This window comes from Ranitomeya variabilis, chromosome 7 (genome assembly GCF_051348905.1).
Source record: "Ranitomeya variabilis isolate aRanVar5 chromosome 7, aRanVar5.hap1, whole genome shotgun sequence".
NCBI classification, from domain to species: domain Eukaryota; kingdom Metazoa; phylum Chordata; class Amphibia; order Anura; family Dendrobatidae; genus Ranitomeya; species Ranitomeya variabilis.
In genome coordinates this window covers 248,811,947-248,831,430 of record NC_135238.1, presented here as the reverse complement: position 1 = coordinate 248,831,430, position 19,484 = coordinate 248,811,947, and the positions used below count along the sequence as shown (strand labels likewise).

The following is a 19,484-nucleotide window of genomic DNA, read 5'->3' as shown; positions in this document are numbered from 1 at the left end:
GCCGGACCTGGCTCGTCCTGCATCACCCCTCACCTCCCAGCATATCCGGACCTGGCTCGTCCTGCAGAACCCCTCACCTCCCAGCAAATCCGGACCTGGCTCATCCTGCAGCACCCCTCACCTCCCAGCATAGCCGGACCTGGCTCGTCCTGCAGCACCCCTCACCTCCCAGCATAGCCGGACCTGGCTCGTCATGCAGCACCCCTCACCTCCCAGCATAGCCGGACCTGGCTCGTCCTGCATCAACCCTCACCTCCCAGCATATCCGGACCTGGCTCGTCCTGCAGCACCCCTCACCTCCCAGCTTATCCGGACCTGGCTCATCCTGCAGCACCCCTCACCTCCCAGCATATCCGGACCTGGCTCGTCCTGCAGCACCCCTCACCTCCCAGCATAGCCAGACCTGGCTCGTCCTGCAACACCCCTCACCTCCCAGCATTTCCTGGCTAGGCTCCACCTGCAGCACCCCTCACCTCCCAGCATTTCCTGGCTAGGCTCCACCTGCAGCACCCCTCACCTCCCAGCATATCCGGACCTGGCTCGTCCTGCTGCACCCCTCACCTCCCAGCATATCCGGAGCAGGCTCGTCCTGCAGCACCCCTCACCTCTCAGCATAGCCAGACCTGGCTCGTCCTGCAGCACCTCTCACCTCCCAGCATTTCCTGGCTAGGCTCAACCTGCAGCACCCGTCACCTCCCAGCATTTCCTGGCTAGGTTCCACCTGCAGTACCCCTAACCTCCCAACATTTCGTGGCCAGGCTCCACCTGCAGCACCCCTCACCTCCCAGCATTTCCTGGCCAGGCTCCACCTGCAGCACCCCTCACCTCCCAGCATTTCGTGGCCAGGCTCCACCTACCATAACCCTCATCTCCCAGCATTTCCTGGTTAGGCTCCACCTGCAGTACCCCTCACCACCCAGCATTTCCTGGCCAGGCTCCACCTGCAGCACCCCTCACCTCCCAGCATTTCGTGGCCAGGCTCCACCTACCATAACCCTCATCTCCCAGCATTTCCTGGTTAGGCTCCACCTGCAGTACCCCTCACCACCCAGCATTTCCTGGCCAGGCTCCACCTGAAGTACCCCTCACCTCACAGCATTTCCTGGCCAGGCTCCACCTGCAGCACCCCTCACCTCCCAGCATTTCCTGGCTAGGCTCCACCTGCAGTACCCCTCACCTCCCAGCATTTCCTGGTTAGGCTCCACCTGTAGCACCCCTCACCACCCAGCATTTCCTGGCCAGGCTCCACTTGCTGCACCCCTCACCTCCCAGCATTTCCTGGCCTGGCTCCACCTGCAGTACCCCTCACCTCCCAGCATTTACTGGCCTGGCTCCACCTGCAGCACCCCTCACCGCCCAGCATTTCCTGGCCTGGCTCCACCTGCAGTACCCCTCACCTCCCAGCATTTCCTGGCCTGGCTCCACCTGCAGCACCCCTCACATCTCAGCATTTCCTGGCCAGGCTCCACCTGCGGCTCTCCTCACCTCCCAGCATTTCCTGGCCAGGCTCCACCTGCAGCACGCCTCACCTCCCAGCATTTCCTGGCCAGGCTCCACCTGCAGCACCCCTCACCTCCCAGCATTTCCTGGCCGGGCTCCACCTGCAGCACCCCTCACCTCTCAGCATTTCTAGGCTAGGCTCCACCTGCAGCTCTCCTCACCTCTCAGCATTTCCTGACCTGGTTCCACCTGCAGCACCCCTCACATCCCAGCATTTCTAGGCCAGGCTCCACCTGCAGCTCTCCTCACCTCAGCATTTCCTGTCCAGGCTCCACCTGCAGCACCCCTCACCTCCCAGCATTTCCTGGCCGGGCTCCACCTGCAGCACCCCTCACTTCCCAGCATTTCTAGGCTAGGCTCCACCTGCAGCTCTCCTCACCTCTCAGCATTTCCTGGCCAGGCTCCACCTGCAGCAGGCCTCACCTCCCAGCATTTCCTGGCCAGGCTCCATCTGCAGCACCCCTCACCTCCCAGCATTTCCTGGCCGGGCTCCACCTGCAGCACCCCTCACCTCTCAGCATTTCCTGGCCTGGCTCCACCTGCAGCACCCCTCACCTCTCAGCATTTCCTGGCCAGGCTCCACCTGCAGCACCCCTCACCTCTCAGCATTTCCTGGCCTGGCTCCACCTGCAGCACCCCTCACCTCTCAGCATTTCCTGGCCTGGCTCCACCTGCAGCTCTCCTCACCTCTCAGCATTTCCTGGTCAGGCTCCACCTGCAGCACGCCTCACCTCCCAGCATTTCCTGGCCAGGCTCCACCTGCAGCACCCCTCACCTCCCAGAATTTCCTGGCCGGGCTCCACCTGCAGCACCCCTCACCTCCCAGCATTTCCTGGTCAGGCTCCACCTGCAGCACCCCTCACCTCCCAGAATTTCCTGGCCAGGCTCCATCTGCAGCTCTCCTCACCTCTCAGCATTTCCTGGCCTGGCTCCACCTGCAGCACCCCTCACATCCCAGCATTTCGTGGCCAGGCTCCACCTGCAGCTCTCCTCACCTCAGCATTTCCTGTCCAGGCTCCACTTGCAGCTCTCCTCACCTCTGAGCATTTCCTGGCCAGGCTCCACCTGCAGCACCCCTCACCTCCCAGCATTTCCTGGCCAGGCTCCACCTGCAGCACCCCCTCACCTTCCAGCATTTCTAGGCTAGGCTCCACCTGCAGCTCTCCTCACCTCTCTGCATATCCTGGCCTGGCTCCACCTGCAGCACCCCTCACATCCCAGCATTTCCTGGCCAGGCTCCACCTGCAGCTCCCCTCACATCCCAGCATTTCCTGGTCAGGCTTCACCTGCAGCAGGCCTCACCTCCCAGCATTTCCTGGCCAGGCTCCACCTGCAGCACCCCTCACCTCTCAGCATTTCCTGGCCTGGCTCCACCTGCAGCACCCCTCACCTCCCAGCATTTCCTGGCCTAGCTCCACCTGCAGCACCCCCTCACCTTCCAGCATTTCTAGGCTAGGCTCCACCTGCAGCTCTCCTCACCTCTCTGCATATCCTGGCCTGGCTCCACCTGCAGCACCCCTCACATCCCAGCATTTCCTGGCCAGGCTCCACCTGCAGCTCCCCTCACATCCCAGCATTTCCTGGTCAGGCTCCACCTGCGGCTCTCCTCACCTCCCAGCATTTCCTGGCCAGGCTCCACCTGCAGCACCCCTCACCTCCCAGCATTTCCTGGCCGGGCTCCACCTGCAGCACCCCTCACCTCTCAGCATTTCTAGGCTAGGCTCCACCTGCAGCTCTCCTCACCTCTCAGCATTTCCTGACCTGGTTCCACCTGCAGCACCCCTCACATCCCAGCATTTCTAGGCCAGGCTCCACCTGCAGCTCTCCTCACCTCAGCATTTCCTGTCCAGGCTCCACCTGCAGCACCCCTCACCTCCCAGCATTTCCTGGCCGGGCTCCACCTGCAGCACCCCTCACTTCCCAGCATTTCTAGGCTAGGCTCCACCTGCAGCTCTCCTCACCTCTCAGCATTTCCTGGCCAGGCTCCACCTGCAGCAGGCCTCACCTCCCAGCATTTCCTGGCCAGGCTCCATCTGCAGCACCCCTCACCTCCCAGCATTTCCTGGCCGGGCTCCACCTGCAGCACCCCTCACCTCTCAGCATTTCCTGGCCTGGCTCCACCTGCAGCACCCCTCACCTCTCAGCATTTCCTGGCCAGGCTCCACCTGCAGCACCCCTCACCTCTCAGCATTTCCTGGCCTGGCTCCACCTGCAGCACCCTTCACCTCCCAGCATTTCTAGGCCAGGCTCCACCTGCAGCTCTCCTCACCTCTCAGGATTTCCTGGCCAGGCTCCACCTGCAGCACCCCTCACCTCCCAACATTTCTAGGCTAGGCTCCACCTGCAGCACCCCTCACCTCCCAGCATTTCCTGGCCAGGCTCCATCTGCAGCACCCCTCACCTCCCAGCATTTCCTGGCCGGGCTCCACCTGCAGCACCCCCTCACCTTCCAGCATTTCTAGGCTAGGCTCCACCTGCAGCACCCCTCACCTCCCAGCATTTCCTGGCCAGGCTCCACCTGCAGCACCCCTCACCTCTCAGCATTTCTAGGCCAGTCTCCACCTGCAGCTCTCCTCACCTCCCAGCATTTCCTGGCCAGACTCCACCTGCAGTACCCTTCACCTCCCAGCATTTCCTGGCCAGGCTCCCCCTGCAGCACCCTTCACCTCCCAGCATTTCTAGGCCAGGCTCCACCTGCAGCTCTCCTCACCTCTCAGGATTTCCTGGCCAGGCTCCACCTGCAGCACCCCTCACCTCCCAACATTTCTAGGCTAGGCTCCACCTGCAGCACCCCTCACCTCCCAGCATTTCCTGGCCAGGCTCCATCTGCAGCACCCCTCACCTCCCAGCATTTCCTGGCCGGGCTCCACCTGCAGCACCCCCTCACCTTCCAGCATTTCTAGGCTAGGCTCCACCTGCAGCTCTCCTCACCTCTCAGCATTTCCTGGCCTGGCTCCACCTGCAGCTCCCCTCACATCCCAGCATTTCCTGGCCAGGCTCCACCTGCAGCTCTCCTCACCTCTCAGCATTTTTTGGTTAGGCTCCACCTGCAGCACGCCTCACCTCCCAGCATTTCCTGGCCAGGCTCCACCTGCAGCACCCCTCACCTCCCAGCATTTCCTGGCCGGGCTCCACCTGCAGCACCCCCTCACCTCCCAGCATTTCTAGGCTAGGCTCCACCTGCAGCTCTCCTCACCTCTGAGCATTTCCTGGCCAGGCTCCACCTGCAGCACCCCTCACCTCCCAGAATTTCTAGGCCAGGCTCCACCTGCAGCACCCCTCACCTTCCAGCATTTCCTGGCCAGGCTCCACCTGCAGCACCCCTCACCTCCCAGCATTTCTAGGCTAGGCTCTGCCTGCAGCACCCCTCACCTCGCAGCATTTCCAGGCCAGGCTCCACCTGCAGCACCCCTCACCTCCCAGCATTTCTAGGCTAGGCTCTGCCTGCAGCACCCCTCACCTCCCAGCATTTCCTGGCCAGGCTCCACCTGCAGCTCTCCTCACCTCTCAGCATTTCCTGGCCAGGCTCCACCTGCAGCACCCCTCACCTCTCAGCATTTCTAGGCTAGGCTCCACCTGCAGTACCCCTCACCTCCCAGCATTTCCTGGCCGGGCTCCACCTGCAGCACCTCTTCACCTTCCAGCATTTCTAGGCTAGGCTCCACCTGCAGCACCCCTCACCTCCCTGCATTTCTAGGCCAGGCTCCACCTGCAGCACCCCTCACCTCTCAGCATATCCTGGCCTGGCTCCACCTGCAGCACCCCTCACATCCCAGCATTTCCTGGCCAGGCTCCATCTGCAGCACCCCTCACCTCCCAGCATTTCCTGGCCGGGCTCCACCTGCAGCACCCCCTCACCTTCCAGCATTTCTAGGCTAGGCTCCACCTGCAGCTCTCCTCACCTCTCAGCATTTCCTGGCCTGGCTCCACCTGCAGCTCCCCTCACATCCCAGCATTTCCTGGCCAGGCTCCACCTGCAGCTCTCCTCACCTCTCAGCATTTTTTGGTTAGGCTCCACCTGCAGCACGCCTCACCTCCCAGCATTTCCTGGCCAGGCTCCACCTGCAGCACCCCTCACCTCCCAGCATTTCCTGGCCGGGCTCCACCTGCAGCACCCCCTCACCTCCCAGCATTTCTAGGCTAGGCTCCACCTGCAGCTCTCCTCACCTCTGAGCATTTCCTGGCCAGGCTCCACCTGCAGCACCCCTCACCTCCCAGAATTTCTAGGCCAGGCTCCACCTGCAGCACCCCTCACCTTCCAGCATTTCCTGGCCAGGCTCCACCTGCAGCACCCCTCACCTCCCAGCATTTCTAGGCTAGGCTCTGCCTGCAGCACCCCTCACCTCGCAGCATTTCCAGGCCAGGCTCCACCTGCAGCACCCCTCACCTCCCAGCATTTCTAGGCTAGGCTCTGCCTGCAGCACCCCTCACCTCCCAGCATTTCCTGGCCAGGCTCCACCTGCAGCTCTCCTCACCTCTCAGCATTTCCTGGCCAGGCTCCACCTGCAGCACCCCTCACCTCTCAGCATTTCTAGGTTAGGCTCCACCTGCAGTACCCCTCACCTCCCAGCATTTCCTGGCCGGGCTCCACCTGCAGCACCTCTTCACCTTCCAGCATTTCTAGGCTAGGCTCTACCTGCAGCTCTCCTCACCTCTCAGCATATCCTGGCCTGGCTCCACCTGCAGCACCCCTCACATCCCAGCATTTCCTGGCCAGGCTCCACCTGCAGCACCCCTCACCTCTCAGCATTTCCTGGCCTGGCTCCACCTGCAGCACCCCTCACCTCTCAGCATTTCCTGGCTAGGCTCCACCTGCAGCACCCCTCACCTCTCAGCATTTCCTGGCCAGGCTCCACCTTCAGCACCCCTCACCTCTCAGCATTTCTAGGCTAGGCTCCACCTGCAGCACCCCTCACCTCCCAGCATTTCCTGGCCGGGCTCCACCTGCAGCACCCCTTCACCTTCCAGCATTTCTAGGCTAGGCTCTACCTGCAGCTCTCCTCACCTCTCAGCATATCCTGGCCTGGCTCCACCTGCAGCACCCCTCACATCCCAGCATTTCCTGGCCAGGCTCCACCTGCAGCACCCCTCACCTCTCAGCATTTCCTGGCCTGGCTCCACCTGCAGCACCCCTCACCTCTCAGCATTTCCTGGCCAGGCTCCACCTGCAGCACCCCTCACCTCTCAGCATTTCCTGGCCTGGCTCCACCTGCAGCACCCCTCACCTCTCAGCATTTCCTGGCCTGGCTCCACCTGCAGCTCTCCTCACCTCTCAGCATTTCCTGGTCAGGCTCCACCTGCAGCACGCCTCACCTCCCAGCATTTCCTGGCCAGGCTCCACCTGCAGCACCCCTCACCTCCCAGAATTTCCTGGCCAGGCTCCATCTGCAGCTCTCCTCACCTCTCAGCATTTCCTGGCCTGGCTCCACCTGCAGCACCCCTCACATCCCAGCATTTCTAGGCCAGGCTCCACCTGCAGCTCTCCTCACCTCAGCATTTCCTGTCCAGGCTCCACTTGCAGCTCTCCTCACCTCTGAGCATTTCCTGGCCAGGCTCCACCTGCAGCACCCCTCACCTCCCAGCATTTCCTGGCCAGGCTCCACCTGCAGCACCCCTCACCTTCCAGCATTTCTAGGCTAGGCTCCACCTGCAGCTCTCCTCACCTCTCTGCATATCCTGGCCTGGCTCCACCTGCAGCACCCCTCACATCCCAGCATTTCCTGGCCAGGCTCCACCTGCAGCTCCCCTCACCTCCCAGCATTTCCTGGCCAGGCTCCACCTGCAGCACCCCTCACCTCCCAGCATTTCCTGGCCTAGCTCCACCTGCAGCACCCCCTCACCTTCCACCATTTCTAGGCTAGGCTCCACCTGCAGCTCTCCTCACCTCTCTGCATATCCTGGCCTGGCTCCACCTGCAGCACCCCTCACATCCCAGCATTTCCTGGCCAGGCTCCACCTGCAGCTCCCCTCACATCCCAGCATTTCCTGGTCAGGCTTCACCTGCAGCAGGCCTCACCTCCCAGCATTTCCTGGCCAGGCTCCACCTGCAGCACCCCTCACCTCTCAGCATTTCCTGGCCTGGTTCCACCTGCAGCACCCCTCACCTCTCAGCATTTGCTGGCCAGGCTCCACCTGCAGCTCTCCTCACCTCTCAGCATTTCCTGGTCAGGCTCCACCTGCAGCACGCCTCACCTCCCAGCATTTCCTGGCCAGGCTCCACCTGCAGCACCCCTCACCTCCCAGAATTTCCTGGCCGGGCTCCACCTGCAGCACCCCTCACCTCCCAGCATTTCCTGGTCAGGCTCCACCTGCAGCACCCCTCACCTCCCAGAATTTCCTGGCCAGGCTCCACCTGCAGCTCTCCTCACCTCTCAGGATTTCCTGGTCAGGCTCCACCTGCAGCAGCCCTCACCTCCCAGCATTTTAGGCTCCACCTGCAGCACCCCTCACATCCCAGCATTTCTAGGCCAGGCTCCACCTGCAGCTCTCCTCACCTCAGCATTTCCTGTCCAGGCTCCACCTGTAGCACCCCTCACCTCCCAGCATTTCCTGGCCGGGCTCCACCTGCAGCACCCCCTCACCTTCCAGCATTTCTAGGCTAGGCTCCACCTGCAGCTCTCCTCACCTCTGAGCATTTCCTGGCCTGGCTCCACCTGCAGCACCCCTCACATCCCAGTATTTCCTGGCCAGGCTCCATCTGCAGCTCCCCTCACATCCCAGCATTTCCTGGCCTGGCTCCACCTGCAGCTCTCCTCACCTCCCAGCATTTCCTGGCCTGGCTCCACCTGCAGCTCTCCTCACCTTCCAGCATTTCCTGGCCAGGCTCCACCTGCAGCACCCCTCACCTCCCAGCATTTCTAGGCTAGGCTCTGCCTGCAGCACCCCTCACCTCCCAGCATTTCCAGGCCAGGCTCCACCTGCAGCACCCCTCACCTCCCAGCATTTCTAGGCTAGGCTCTGCCTGCAGCACCCCTCACCTCCCAGCATTTCCTGGCCAGGCTCCACCTGCAGCTCTCCTCACCTCTCAGCATTTCCTGGCCAGGCTCCACCTGCAGCACCCCTCACCTCTCAGCATTTCTAGGCTAGGCTCCACCTGCAGCACCCCTCACCTCCCAGCATTTCCTGGCCAGGCTCCACCTGCAGCACCCCTCGCCTCCCAGCATTTCCTGGCCAGGCTCCACCTGCAGCACCCCTCACCTCCCAGCATTTCCTGGCCAGGCTCCACCTGCAGTACCCCTCACCTCCCAGCATTTCCTGGCCAGGCTCCACCTGCAGCACCCCTCACCTCCCTGCATTTCCTGGCCAGGCTCCACCTGCAGCACCCCTCACCTCCCTGCATTTCTAGGCCAGGCTCCCCCTGCAGCACCCCTCATCTCCCAGCATTTCCTGGCCAGGCTCCACCTGCAGCACCCCTCACCTCCCAGCATTTCCTGTCCATGCTCCACCTGCAGCACCCCTCACCTCTCAGCATTTCTAGGCTAGGCTCCACCTGCAGCACCCCTCACTTCCCAGCATTTCCTGGCCAGGCTCCACCTGCAGCACCCCTCGGCTCCCAGCATTTCCTGGCCAGGCTCCACCTGCAGCACCCCTCACCTCCCAGCATTTCTAGGCTAGGCTCCCCCTGCAGCACCCCTCACCTCCCAGCATTTCTAGGCTAGGCTCCCCCTGCAGCACCCCTCACCTCCCAGCATTTCTAGGCCAGGCTCCACCTGCAGCACCTCTCACCTCCCAGCATTTCTAGGCTAGGCTCCCCCTGCAGCACCCCTCATCTCCCAGCATTTCCTGGCCAGGCTCCACCTGCAGCACCCCTCACCTCCCAGCATTTCTAGGCCAGGTTCCACCTGCAGGACCCCTCACCTTCCAGCATTTCCTGGCCAGGCTTCACCTGCAGCACCCCTCACCTCCCAGCATTTCTAGGCTAGGCTCTGCCTGCAGCTCCCCTCACCTCCCAGCATTTTTTGGTCAGGCTCCACCTGCAGCACCTCTCACCTGCCAGCAATTCCTGGCCAGGCTCCACCTGCAGCACCCCTCACCGGCTAGGCTCCCCCTGCAGCACCCCTCATCTCCCAGCATTTCCTGGCCAGGCTCCACCTGCAGCACCCCTCACCTCCCAGCATTTCTAGGCTAGACTCCACCTGCAGCACCTCTCACCTCCCAGCATTTCCTGGCCAGGCTCCACCTGCAGCACCCCTCACCTCCCAGCATTTCTAGGCTAGGCTCCACCTGCAGCTCTCCTCACCTCTCAGCATTTCCTGGCCAGGCTCCACTTGCAGCACCCCTCACCTCCCAGCATTTCCTGGCCAGGCTCCACCTGCAGCACCCCTCACCTCTCAGTATTTCCTGGCCATGCTCCACCTGCAGCACCCCTCACCTCCCAGCATTTCTAGGCTAGGCTCCACCTGCAGCTCTCCTCACCTCTCAGCATTTCCTGGCCAGGCTCCACTTGCAGCACCCCTCACCTCCCAGCATTTCCTGGCCAGGCTCCGCCTGCAGCTCTCCTCACCTCTCAGTATTTCCTGGCCAGGCTCCGCCTGCAGCACCCCTCACCTCCCAGCATTTCCTGGCCAGGCTCCACCTGCAGCACCCCTCACCTCCCAGCATTTCCTGGCCAGGCTCCACCTGCAGTACCCCTCACCTCCCAGCATTTCCTGGCCAGGCTCCACCTGCAGCACCCCTCACCTCCCTGCATTTCTAGGCCAGGCTCCACCTGCAGCACCCCTCACCTCCCAGCATTTCTAGGCCAGGCTCCACCTATAGCACCCCTCACCTTCCAGCATTTCCTGGCCAGGCTCCACCTGCAGCACCTCTCACTTCCCAGCATTTCTAGGCTAGGCTCCGCCTGCAGCACCCCTCACCTCCCAGCATTTCCTGGCCAGGCTCCTCCTGCAGCACCCCTCACCTCCCAGCATTTCTAGGCTAGGCTCTGCCTGCAGCACCCCTCACCTCCCAGCATTTCCTGGCCAGGCTCCGCCTGCAGCTCTCCTCACCTCTCAGTATTTCCTGGCCAGGCTCCGCCTGCAGCACCCCTCACCTCCCAGCATTTCCTGGCCAGGCTCCACCTGCAGCACCCCTCACCTCCCAGCATTTCCTGGCCAGGCTCCACCTGCAGTACCCCTCACCTCCCAGCATTTCCTGGCCAGGCTCCACCTTCAGCACCCCTCACCTCCCTGCATTTCTAGGCCAGGCTCCACCTGCAGCACCCCTCACCTCCCAGCATTTCTAGTCCAGGCTCCACCTGCAGCACCCCTCACCTCCCAGCATTTCTAGGCTAGGCTCCGCCTGCAGCACCCCTCACCTCCCAGCATTTCCTGGCCAGGCTCCTCCTGCAGCACCCCTCACCTCCCAGCATTTCTAGGCTAGGCTCTGCCTGCAGCACCCCTCACCTCCCAGTATTTCCTGGCCAGGCTCCGCCTGCAGCTCTCCTCACCTCTCAGCATTTCCTGGCCAGGCTCCGCCTGCAGCACCCCTCACCTCCCAGCATTTCCTGGCCAGGCTCCACCTGCAGCACCCCTCACCTCCCACCATATCTAGGCTAGGCTCCACCTGCAGCACCCCTCACCTCCCAGCATTTCTAGGCCAGGCTCCACCTGCAGCACCCCTCACCTCCCAGCATTTCTAGGCTAGGCTCTGCCTGCAGCACCCCTCACCTCCCAGCATTTCCTGGCCAGGCTCCACCTGCAGCTCTCCTCACCTCTCAGCATTTCCTGGCCAGGCTCCACCTGCAGCACCCCTCACCTCTCAGCATTTCTAGGCTAGGCTCCACCTGCAGCACCCCTCACCTCCCAGCATTTCCTGGCCAGGCTCCACCTGCAGCACCCCTCGCCTCCCAGCATTTCCTGGCCAGGCTCCACCTGCAGCACCCCTCACCTCCCAGCATTTCCTGGCCAGGCTCCACCTGCAGTACCCCTCACCTCCCAGCATTTCCTGGCCAGGCTCCACCTGCAGCACCCCTCACCTCCCTGCATTTCCTGGCCAGGCTCCACCTGCAGCACCCCTCACCTCCCAGCATTTCTAGGCCAGGCTCCCCCTGCAGAACCCCTCATCTCCCAGCATTTCCTGGCCAGGCTCCACCTGCAGCACCCCTCACCTCCCAGCATTTCTAGGCCAGGCTCCCCCTGCAGAACCCCTCATCTCCCAGCATTTCCTGGCCAGGCTCCACCTGCAGCACCCCTCACCTCCCAGCATTTCTAGGCTAGGCTCTGCCTGCAGCTCCCCTCACCTCCCAGCATTTCCTGGTCAGGCTCCACCTGCAGCACCTCTCACCTGCCAGCATTTCCTGGCCAGGCTCCACCTGCAGCACCCCTCACCTCCCAGCATTTCTAGGCTAGGCTCCCCCTGCAGCACCCCTCATCTCCCAGCATTTCCTGGCCAGGCTCCACCTGCAGCACCCCTCACCTCCCAGCATTTCTAGGCTAGGCTCCACCTGCAGCACCCCTCACCTCCCAGCATTTCCTGGTCAGGCTCCACCTGCAGCACCCCTCACCTCCCAGCATTTCCTGGCCAGGGTCCCCCTGCAGCACCCCTCACCTCCCAGCATTTCTAGGCTAGGCTCCCCCTGCAGCACCCCTCACCTCCCAGCATTTCTAGGCCAGGCTCCACCTGCAGCACCTCTCACCTCCCAGCATTTCTAGGCTAGGCTCCCCCTGCAGTACCCCTCATCTCCCAGCATTTCCTGGCCAGGCTCCACCTGCAGCACCCCTCACCTCCCAGCATTTCTAGGCCAGGTTCCACCTGCAGGACCCCTCACCTTCCAGCATTTCCTGGCCAGGCTCCACCTGCAGCACCCCTCACCTCCCAGCATTTCTAGGCTAGGCTCTGCCTGCAGCTCCCCTCACCTCCCAGCATTTTCTGGTCAGGCTCCACCTGCAGCACCTCTCACCTGCCAGCAATTCCTGGCCAGGCTCCACCTGCAGCACCCCTCACCGGCTAGGCTCCCCCTGCAGCACCCCTCATCTCCCAGCATTTCCTGGCCAGGCTCCACCTGCAGCACCCCTCACCTCCCAGCATTTCTAGGCTAGACTCCACCTGCAGCACCTCTCACCTCCCAGCATTTCCTGGCCAGGCTCCACCTGCAGCACCCCTCACCTCCCAGCATTTCTAGGCTAGGCTCCACCTGCAGCTCTCCTCACCTCTCAGCATTTCCTGGCCAGGCTCCACTTGCAGCACCCCTCACCTCCCAGCATTTCCTGGCCAGGCTCCACCTGCAGCACCCCTCACCTCTCAGTATTTCCTGGCCATGCTCCACCTGCAGCACCCCTCACCTCCCAGCATTTCTAGGCTAGGCTCCACCTGCAGCTCTCCTCACCTCTCAGCATTTCCTGGCCAGGCTCCACTTGCAGCACCCCTCACCTCCCAGCATTTCCTGGCCAGGCTCCGCCTGCAGCTCTCCTCACCTCTCAGTATTTCCTGGCCAGGCTCCGCCTGCAGCACCCCTCACCTCCCAGCATTTCCTGGCCAGGCTCCACCTGCAGCACCCCTCACCTCCCAGCATTTCCTGGCCAGGCTCCACCTGCAGTACCCCTCACCTCCCAGCATTTCCTGGCCAGGCTCCACCTGCAGCACCCCTCACCTCCCTGCATTTCTAGGCCAGGCTCCATCTGCAGCACCCCTCACCTCCCAGCATTTCTAGGCCAGGCTCCACGTATAGCACCCCTCACCTTCCAGCATTTCCTGGCCAGGCTCCACCTGCAGCACCTCTCACTTCCCAGCATTTCTAGGCTAGGCTCCGCCTGCAGCACCCCTCACCTCCCAGCATTTCCTGGCCAGGCTCCTCCTGCAGCACCCCTCACCTCCCAGCATTTCTAGGCTAGGCTCTGCCTGCAGCACCCCTCACCTCCCAGCATTTCCTGGCCAGGCTCCGCCTGCAGCTCTCCTCACCTCTCAGTATTTCCTGGCCAGGCTCCGCCTGCAGCACCCCTCACCTCCCAGCATTTCCTGGCCAGGCTCCACCTGCAGCACCCCTCACCTCCCAGCATTTCCTGGCCAGGCTCCACCTGCAGTACCCCTCACCTCCCAGCATTTCCTGGCCAGGCTCCACCTTCAGCACCCCTCACCTCCCTGCATTTCTAGGCCAGGCTCCACCTGCAGCACCCCTCACCTCCCAGCATTTCTAGTCCAGGCTCCACCTGCAGCACCCCTCACCTCCCAGCATTTCTAGGCTAGGCTCCGCCTGCAGCACCCCTCACCTCCCAGCATTTCCTGGCCAGGCTCCTCCTGCAGCACCCCTCACCTCCCAGCATTTCTAGGCTAGGCTCTGCCTGCAGCACCCCTCACCTCCCAGCATTTCCTGGCCAGGCTCCGCCTGCAGCTCTCCTCACCTCTCAGCATTTCCTGGCCAGGCTCCGCCTGCAGCACCCCTCACCTCCCAGCATTTCCTGGCCAGGCTCCACCTGCAGCACCCCTCACCTCCCACCATATCTAGGCTAGGCTCCACCTGCAGCACCCCTCACCTCCCAGCATTTCTAGGCCAGGCTCCACCTGCAGCACCCCTCACCTCCCTGCATTTCCTGGCCAGGCTCCACCTGCAGCACCCCTCACCTCCCTGCATTTCTGGGCCAGGCTCCCCCTGCAGCACCCCTCATCTCCCAGCATTTCCTGGCCAGGCTCCACCTGCAGCACCCCTCACCTCCCAGCATTTCCTGTCCAGGCTCCACCTGCAGCACCCCTCACCTCTCAGCATTTCTAGGCTAGGCTCCACCTGCAGCACCCCTCACCTCCCAGCATTTCCTGGCCAGGCTCCACCTGCAGCACCCCTCGCCTCCCAGCATTTCCTGGCCAGGCTCCACCTGCAGCACCCCTCACCTCCCAGCATTTCCTGGCCAGGCTCCACCTGCAGTACCCCTCACCTCCCATCATTTCCTGGCCAGGGTCCCCCTGCAGCACCCCTCACCTCCCAGCATTTCTAGGCTAGGCTCCCCCTGCAGCACCCCTCACCTCCCAGCATTTCTAGGCCAGGCTCCACCTGCAGCACCTCTCACCTCCCAGCATTTCTAGGCTAGGCTCCCCCTGCAGCACCCCTCATCTCCCAGCATTTCCTGGCCAGGCTCCACCTGCAGCACCCCTCACCTCCCAGCATTTCTAGGCCAGGTTCCCCCTGCAGGACCCCTCACCTTCCAGCATTTCCTGGCCAGGCTCCACCTGCAGCACCCCTCACCTCCCAGCATTTCTAGGCTAGGCTCTGCCTGCAGCTCCCCTCACCTCCCAGCATTTCCTGGTCAGGCTCCACCTGCAGCACCTCTCACCTGCCAGCATTTCCTGGCCAGGCTCCACCTGCAGCACCCCTCACCTCCCAGCATTTCTAGGCTAGGCTCCCCCTGCAGCACCCCTCATCTCCCAGCATTTCCTGGCCAGGCTCCACCTGCAGCACCCCTCACCTCCCAGCATTTCTAGGCTAGGCTCCACCTGCAGCACCCCTCACCGCTCAGCATTTCTAGGCTAGGCTCCACCTGCAGCACCCCTCACCTCCCAGCATTTCCTGGCCAGGGTCCCCCTGCAGCACCCCTCACCTCCCAGCATTTCTAGGCTAGGCTCCCCCTGCAGCACCCCTCACCTCCCAGCATTTCTAGGCCAGGCTCCACCTGCAGCACCCCTCACCTCCCAGCATTTCTAGGCTAGGCTCTGCCTGCAGCACCCCTCACCTCCCAGCATTTCCAGGCCAGGCTCCACCTGCAGCACCCCTCACCTCCCAGCATTTCTAGGCTAGGCTCTGCCTGCAGCACCCCTCACCTCCCAGCATTTCCTGGCCAGGCTCCACCTGCAGCTCTCCTCACCTCTCAGCATTTCCTGGCCAGGCTCCACCTGCAGCACCCCTCACCTCTCAGCATTTCTAGGCTAGGCTCCACCTGCAGCACCCCTCACCTCCCAGCATTTCCTGGCCAGGCTCCACCTGCAGCACCCCTCGCCTCCCAGCATTTCCTGGCCAGGCTCCACCTGCAGCACCCCTCACCTCCCAGCATTTCCTGGCCAGGCTCCACCTGCAGTACCCCTCACCTCCCAGCATTTCCTGGCCAGGCTCCACCTGCAGCACCCCTCACCTCCCTGCATTTCCTGGCCAGGCTCCACCTGCAGCACCCCTCACCTCCCAGCATTTCTAGGCCAGGCTCCCCCTGCAGAACCCCTCATCTCCCAGCATTTCCTGGCCAGGCTCCACCTGCAGCACCCCTCACCTCCCAGCATTTCTAGGCCAGGCTCCCCCTGCAGAACCACTCATCTCCCAGCATTTCCTGGCCAGGCTCCACCTGCAGCACCCCTCACCTCCCAGCATTTCCTGTCCAGGCTCCACCTGCAGCACCCCTCACCTCTCAGCATTTCTAGGCTAGGCTCCACCTGCAGCACCCCTCACCTCCCAGCATTTCCTGGCCAGGCTCCACCTGCAGCACCCCTCGCCTCCCAGCATTTCCTGGCCAGGCTCCACCTGCAGCACCCCTCACCTCCCAGCATTTCCTGGCCAGGCTCCACCTGCAGTACCCCTCACCTCCCAGCATTTCCTGGCCAGGGTCCCCCTGCAGCACCCCTCACCTCCCAGCATTTCTAGGCTAGGCTCCCTCTGCAGCACCCCTCACCTCCCAGCATTTCTAGGCCAGGCTCCACCTGCAGCACCTCTCACCTCCCAGCATTTCTAGGCTAGGCTCCCCCTGCAGCACCCCTCATCCCCCAGCATTTCCTGGCCAGGCTCCACCTGCAGCACCCCTCACCTCCCAGCATTTCTAGGCCAGGTTCCCCCTGCAGGACCCCTCACCTTCCAGCATTTCCTGGCCAGGCTCCACCTGCAGCACCCCTCACCTCCCAGCATTTCTAGGCTAGGCTCTGCCTGCAGCTCCCCTCACCTCCCAGCATTTCCTGGTCAGGCTCCACCTGCAGCACCTCTCACCTGCCAGCATTTCCTGGCCAGGCTCCACCTGCAGCACCCCTCACCTCCCAGCATTTCTAGGCTAGGCTCCCCCTGCAGCACCCCTCATCTCCCAGCATTTCCTGGCCAGGCTCCACCTGCAGCACCCCTCACCTCCCAGCATTTCTAGGCTAGGCTCCACCTGCAGCACCCCTCACCGCTCAGCATTTCTAGGCTAGGCTCTGCCTGCAGCACCCCTCACCTCCCAGCATTTCCAGGCCAGGCTCCACCTGCAGCACCCCTCACCTCCCAGCATTTCTAGGCTAGGCTCTGCCTGCAGCACCCCTCACCTCCCAGCATTTCCTGGCCAGGCTCCACCTGCAGCTCTCCTCACCTCTCAGCATTTCCTGGCCAGGCTCCACCTGCAGCACCCCTCACCTCCCAGCATTTCCTGGCCAGGCTCCACCTGCAGCACCCCTCATCTCCCAGCATTTCTAGGCTAGGCTCTGCCTGCAGCTCCCCTCACCTCCCAGCATTTCCTGGTCAGGCTCCACCTGCAGCACCTCTCACCTGCCAGCATTTCCTGGCCAGGCTCCACCTGCAGTACCCCTCACCTCCCAGCATTTCTAGGCTAGGCTCCCCCTGCAGCACCCCTCATCTCCCAGCATTTCCTGGCCAGGCTCCACCTGCAGCACCCCTCACCTCCCAGCATTTCTAGGCCAGGCTCCACCTGCAGCACCCCTCATCTTCCAGCATTTCTAGGCTAGACTCCACCTGCAGCACCTCTCCCCTCCCAGCATTTCCTGGCCAGGCTCCACCTGTAGCACCCCTCACCTCCCAGCATTTCCTGGCCAGGCTCCACCTGTAGCACCCCTCACCTCCCAGCATTTCCTGGCCGGGCTCCATCTGCAGCTCCCCTCACATCCCAGCATTTCCTGGCCTGGCTCCACCTGCAGCTCTCCTCACCTCCCAGCATTTCCTGGCCAGGCTCCACCTGCAGCACCCCTCACCTCTCAGCATTTCCTGGCCTGGCTCCACCTGCAGCACCCCTCACCTCCCAGCATTTCCTGGCCAGGCTCCACCTGCAGCTCTCCTCACCTCTCAGCATTTCCTGGCCAGGCTCCACCTGCAGCACCCCTCACCTCCCAGCATTTCTAGGCTAGGCTCCACCTGCAGCTCTCCTCACCTCTCGGCATTTCCTGGCCTGGCTCCACCTGCAGCACCCCTCACCTCCCAGCATTTCTAGGCCAGGCTCCACCTACAGCACCCCTCACCTCCCAGCATTTCCTGGCCGGGCTCCACCTGCAGCACCCCTCACCTTCCAGCATTTCTAGGCTAGGCTCCACCTGCAGCTCTCCTCACCTCTCAGCATTTCCTGGCCTGGCTCCACCTGCAGCACCCCTCACCTCCCAGCATTTCTAGGCCAGGCTCCACCTACAGCACCCCTCACCTTCCAGCATTTCCTGGCCAGGCTCCACCTGCAGCACCCCTCACCTCCCAGCATTTCTAGGCTAGGCTCCGCCTGCAGCACCCCTCACCTCCCAGCATTTCCTGGCCAGGCTCCTCCTGCAGCACCCCTCACCTCCCAGCATTTCTAGGCTAGGCTCTGCCTGCAGCACCCCTCACCTCCCAGCATTTCCTGGCCAGGCTCCGCCTGCAGCTCTCCTCACCTCTCAGTATTTCCTGGCCAGGCTCCGCCTGCAGCACCCCTCACCTCCCAGCATTTCCTGGCCAGGCTCCACCTGCAGCACCCCTCACCTCCCAGCATTTCCTGGCCAGGCTCCACCTGCAGTACCCCTCACCTCCCAGCATTTCCTGGCCAGGCTCCACCTGCAGCACCCCTCACCTCCCTGCATTTCTAGGCCAGGCTCCACCTGCAGCACCCCTCACCTCCCAGCATTTCTAGGCTAGGCTCCACCTGCAGCTCTCCTCACCTCTTGGCATTTCCTGGCCTGGCTCCACCTGCAGCACCCCTCACCTCCCAGCATTTCTAGGCCAGGCTCCACCTACAGCACCCCTCACCTCCCAGCATTTCCTGGCCGGGCTCCACCTGCAGCACCCCTCACCTTCCAGCATTTCTAGGCTAGGCTCCACCTGCAGCTCTCCTCACCTCTCAGCATTTCCTGGCCTGGATCCACCTGCAGCACCCCTCACCTCCCAGCATTTCTAGGCCAGGCTCCACCTACAGCACCCCTCACCTTCCAGCATTTCCTGGCCAGGCTCCACCTGCAGCACCCCTCACCTCCCAGCATTTCTAGGCTAGGCTCCGCCTGCAGCACCCCTCACCTCCCAGCATTTCCTGGCCAGGCTCCTCCTGCAGCACCCCTCACCTCCCAGCATTTCCTGGCCAGGCTCCGCCTGCAGCTCTCCTCACCTCTCAGTATTTCCTGGCCAGGCTCCGCCTGCAGCACCCCTCACCTCCCAGCATTTCCTGGCCAGGCTCCGCCTGCAGCACCCCTCACCTCCCAGCATTTCCTGGCCAGGCTCCACCTGCAGTACCCCTCACCTCCCAGCATTTCCTGGCCAGGCTCCACCTTCAGCACCCCTCACCTCCCTGCATTTCTAGGCCAGGCTCCACCTGCAGCACCCCTCACCTCCCAGCATTTCTAGTCCAGGCTCCACCTGCAGCACCCCTCACCTCCCAGCATTTCTAGGCTAGGCTCCGCCTGCAGCACCCCTCACCTCCCAGCATTTCCTGGCCAGGCTCCTCTTGCAGCACCCCTCACCTCCCAGCATTTCTAGGCTAGGCTCTGCCTGCAGCACCCCTCACCTCCCAGCATTTCCTGGCCAGGCTCCGCCTGCAGCTCTCCTCACCTCTCAGCATTTCCTGGCCAGGCTCCGCCTGCAGCACCCCTCACCTCCCAGCATTTCCTGGCCAGGCTCCACCTGCAGCACCCCTCACCTCCCACCATATCTAGGCTAGGCTCCACCTGCAGCACCCCTCACCTCCCAGCATTTCTAGGCCAGGCTCCACCTGCAGCACCCCTCACCTCCCAGCATTTCTAGGCCAGGCTCCAATTGCAGCACCCCTCACCTCCCAGCATTTCCTGGCCAGGCTCCACCTGCAGCACCCCTCACCTCCCAGCATTTCCTGGCCAGGCTCCACCTGCAGCACCCCTCACCTCCCAGCATTTCCTGGCCAGGCTCCACCTGCAGT

At 63.1% G+C, this 19,484-nt stretch overlaps 1 protein-coding gene across 5 annotated transcripts in view; it reads left to right on the top strand.

Annotated features, from left to right (window-relative positions):
• SLC35F5 (solute carrier family 35 member F5) overlaps positions 1-19,484 on the top strand; it is a 335,251-nt gene that overhangs the window by 10,692 nt on the left and 305,075 nt on the right. The window lies entirely within an intron of this gene.